General features: G+C 41.2%; 1 pseudogene; it reads left to right on the top strand.

The window, feature by feature from the left end:
* The first annotated feature begins 1,663 nt into the window (after nucleotides 1–1,663).
* On the top strand, nucleotides 1,664–2,436 carry LOC136163353 (ferritin light chain pseudogene; annotated as a pseudogene).
* Nucleotides 2,437–4,857: the final 2,421 nt, after the last annotated feature.

Raw genomic sequence — 4,857 nt, forward strand, 5'->3', positions numbered from 1 at the left:
TCTCTTATTGTTTATTTGGCAAAGAATATGAGCTCTTTGAGAGCCATGACTTTGCAGGCTTTCGTCTCTGCGGTATCTGCAGCACCTTTAACATGCCTGAAACACAGTAGGTACTCAGTAATTGACTAAATCTATTGAATTATTATTTTAATTTGTATTGCTTTAATTATAGTAAGATTTTATTTCCTGTTCTGTAAACTGCCTTTTCTTCATAATTATCATTATCATTAAAAATGTAATATTACTAGTAATAGTAATAATGATAATAATAAAGTTTGCCCCCTCTATTCCCGGCCACAAGCAACTGCCATTCCAGAGCAGACAAAAGGGCTGATCTAATCTCAAATTTTTGATTGTCTAAAGGTGAACTTGGCAGCAGTCTGGGTTATTAGAGACTGTGAATATATCCTAACCTTTTGTGTTCCTTTAGCATCCTGTTGTCAGCTGTACAGAGGCACTTATACTTCATTATAACTGCCTTTTTAGCTGCCCGTTACTTTGCTTACATTATATTCCTTAAAGGAATGAACTGTCTCCTTTCATCATGTATTACATCATATATACATCATATATAACCAGGAGCTAGCACAATGCCTGACAAATGGTGAGAATGAATAAGTTAATTAAATGAATGTTCATGAATAAATGAATCAAGTCGGTCCACTAGGACTAAGCAGCAAGAAGCAGATTTATTTAGGTAAAAATCAATTCCTTCAGAGCTTTGCTCTAAAATGATGCTCCATACTCAAACACCAACATGGTAAATGATTCAGTTGTCTGACTGGATTATGGCCAAAACTGGACTCAATTCTGGGAGTTTTGCAAAGGAACTTTTTCTGGACTTTCACCCCAGGGTATTCATTGCTCTGTAGGATATTTGAAGAAATATCTATGTTTTTTGAAATAAACATTGCCTCAAAATAGAAAAAGAAAAAAAGAAAAAACAAATATACTCTGTTGCAGACTTAATAGTTACTGCAACAAAAATTATCTCCTTACATATGTGGATATATGTGCATTTATGCGTATCACCCATGCATACATATATGGGTTTCCCAGGTGGCGCCAGTGGTAAAGAATCTGCTTCCCTGGCTGGGTAAGATCCCCTGGAGTAGGAAATGGCAACCCACTCCAGTATTCTTGTCTGGAAAATCCCATGGACAGAGGAGCCTGGTGGGTTACAGTTCATGGGGTCTCGATGAGCTGGGCATGACTGAGCACACATGCACATGAAAAGACAAATAGAAATTAATGACTCAGGGATTTGTCTATATTTCTACTATAGAAGATAATCATTTGATAGTTTAAGTAGACCTACTTTAATTAAATATGCCAGTATATTTATTTAACAAACATTCAACTGATATTGCCTGTATTAGTTGATCATTTACTATATCCCAGGCACTATTATAGGCACTTGGGACATATTAATGAGAGAGAGAAAGAGGGAACCCCCTATCCATGTGGAAACATACAATAAACATAGTTAAATAGTATGTTAGATGATAAGTGCTATGGAAAAATAATTGAGCAAGATAAAGTGGTGCGGGGTGGCCAGTGTGTGTGTTGGTGGGAGGCGGGAGTGTGTGTGTGTGGCAGGACTGAGTAAAGGTGAAAACTTGCAGAATTAAATGCGATGATCAAGAAGTGCGCTCGGCGGCCCCGCGGATCTGTCTCTTGCTTCAACAGTGCTTGGATGGAACAGACCCAAGGACGCCCCTTGCTCCAGCCTCCGACTACCCTCCAACCTTTTTTCCAGTCTCAACCTCCGGAGTCAGCCACTCAGCTGTCCGCGATCACCAGGACCAGCCACCATTTTTTAACTCCTTATTACCGACCAATCATGAGCTCCCAGATTCGTCAGAATTATTCTACCGAGGTGGAGGCCGCCGTCAACGGCCCGGTTAACCTGCAACTGCAGGCCTCCTACACCTACCTCTCTCTGGGCTTCTATTTCCACCGCGACGATGTGGCTCTAGAAGGTGTGGGTCACTTTTTTAGCGAATTGGCCAAGGAGAAGCGCCAGGGCGCGGAGCGTCTCTTGAAACTGCAAAACCAGCGTGCCGGCCGCGCCCTCTTCCTGGACGTGAAGAAGCCATCTCAAGATGAGTGGGGTAAAACCGAGGACGCTATGGAAGCCGCTCTTCTCGTAGAGAAGAACCTAAATCAAGCCTTGTTGAATCTGCATGGCCTGGCCTCTGCCCGCGGAGACCCCCAAATCTGTGACTTCCTGGAGAACCACTTCCTAGATGAGGAACTGAAGCTCATCAAGAAGATGGGTGACCACCTGACCAACCTCCGCAGGCTGATCGGTCCCCAGGCTGGGTTGGGCGAGTATCTCTTCGAGAGGCTCACCCTCCAGCACGACTAGGAGCTTCTGGAGACCAGTGGCCTTTGAAGAACCCACCTAACATCAGGGCTGCCTGAAGCCCCTCTCTGCAGCCACTAGGCAGCTTTTTAACATCCTGGAGCCCTCTCTGAAGCCTTGGACCAAATGGAAACAATAAAGCTTTTTGCAGCATAAAATAAATAAATAAATAAATGCGATGATCAGAGTAAGCCCCGTTAATAAGGTGAGATTTGACCATAAATTTAAAGAAAGGAGGGGAATTAGTAAAGTGGATATTTTTAAAATTAACATATCAAATGTTTCCTACAGGTCTTGCCATTTAATACAAATATTTTTAATTGAATTGAGAGTTTGAATGTTATATTCAAAATGTATATCTGAATTGATAGACACAACTAATTAAAAAAAACAAAGTATTAAACAAAACTATAATTTGCGAAATTTACTAATCATTCTTTTCTGTTTGTCAGAAGAATCTTGTGTTTTACTGAAGCTTATACAGTGTAAAAATAATCAAAAGAGCTGGAGAAAGAAGGACAAAGTAACAGGACAAATATTAATATTGCCAATATGCCAAAGAAATGCAATAGTTTCATCTAATAACTTGAATTTTCAGGCTCTTATTATATCATGAATTGAGGTAGTTTGAAGGAATACATTTGCTATTGGCCTTACCCAGGGTTAATCCCTTTTCATGGATTATTTTTATAATTATTTCAAATAATACTTATTTTATGAAGAAGAAAATCAGATCCTGGAGAGATTATATAATTTACCCAAGGTCACACATTTAGTAAGTGGCCATGTCAAAATATAATCCCAGATTGGTTTGACTTCAGAATCTACCATTTTAGGCTTTATGCTGAACTGCCTTTCTACTACATTTAACTATTACATTCGTGTCTATGATGGGAGATAAAAGGTAGGTGAGTTAAATATTCACAAGAAGAAGAAATGTACACAGGATTTGATAATCATACTGTACTTTTACCTCCTCCAAGAATTTAAGAAAGGGTTACTCAAGGTACATTGTAACCATAATCCACATTCAAGCACTGTGACATGACGGCCATTGGAAACCAAGGCTGTAGAGCTACAGCGTAAGTGAGAACACACCAAAACACCCTTTACAGTTTTGGGATTATTAGCACAACCTTTCAGGATCTAAGATCCAGTCACAGACTTTAGCAGGCTTTATTCTGAGACCCCATTGCAGAAAGCCAGAAAGAAAATGCTAAACAGGCAACTGATCTATTTCTAAGCTATGGAAGTAATTTCAACTCAAGAGAGGGTTGTGTCAGCCAAAGATGAACAAAGTTTTAAGGAAGGCATGACAGTGTAATGGAAAGATTTCCTGGACTGAAGACAGAAGATCTGAGTTCTTGTCCTAGTTCTTCCATTAACTCATGCAACCTTGGGCAAGTCACATCACATTTATGAGACTCGGTTTCCTCAGTCATTGGGTGCCCAGTGCTGTAAAGCCTAAAGGAGGCCGATGAGTGCACTTTCTCCAAGAGCTGATGATTGATTGTCACAAATAATTTATTTGTACATGTGTCTCTGGAACCACAAAGTTTGATTCAGAAAGCTTAGTATGGGAAACCTCACAGCATGGGAGGTTATGAATGCTAAAAATAAGTTATTATGAACTTAGTAACTAAATGGCTAGCAGATACTCCATTGACTCCAAGAGTCCTCTTTAGAACCAGATTTATTTTATGGAACGAGTTGGTTTTCCCAGACTCTCTTCATTTTTTATACCCTGAACCCCACCATAATGTAAATGAAAAGAAGCAAAGTCAGCAGCACTGAAGGGCACTCAGTCCATGAAGTGTGGAGGAGAGAAAAGTGGAGGGGAAAGAGAAGAGAGGCAAGGAGATATCATTAGCTCTTAGGTGGGCACAGTAAGCTCAATATTCAGGAAAATTTAGTCCCTCTCTAGCAGAAAGGATGAGAGACTCAGAATCCTATTTGAAGCTCTGATAATTCCTCACCATAATTTGGAAAGGAAAGAATATAAACTCTGTGGAGAGAAGTTTCTAGAGAAGCATGAGCTTTGGAAGTTCCTTGTCTCTGTATGGAGAGGAGGGAGCCCAGGAATAAGCATACTGGAGAAGGAGGAGAATGACCATGACCAGTGTCCCTTTAGCCTGGCATTTGAGCCTGACTGACTTGCTCCCCTGGATGTGTCAGTCAATTTGCCTGTGAAACCCACTGCTCTCCTAGTTGACCTTAGAAGGGCCAACCCCTCCTCTTATTCCATTTGCCTGAACGCAGTAGGTTTGGGTTCCTTTTCATCAGAAGCAGCTTGATCAGAGAGAATGCCACCATGTGCCTTTCCCGCACTGTGCTTCATTGCTCAGTCATGTCCAACTCTTTGCAACCCCATGGACTGCAGCCCACCAGGCTCCTCTGTCCATGGGGATTCTCCAGGCAAGAATACTGGAGTGGGTTGCCATGCCCTCCTCCAGGGGATCTTCCCAACCAGGGATCGAACCTAGATCTCC

Source organism: Muntiacus reevesi, chromosome 1 (assembly GCF_963930625.1).
Source record: "Muntiacus reevesi chromosome 1, mMunRee1.1, whole genome shotgun sequence".
NCBI lineage: Eukaryota > Metazoa > Chordata > Mammalia > Artiodactyla > Cervidae > Muntiacus > Muntiacus reevesi.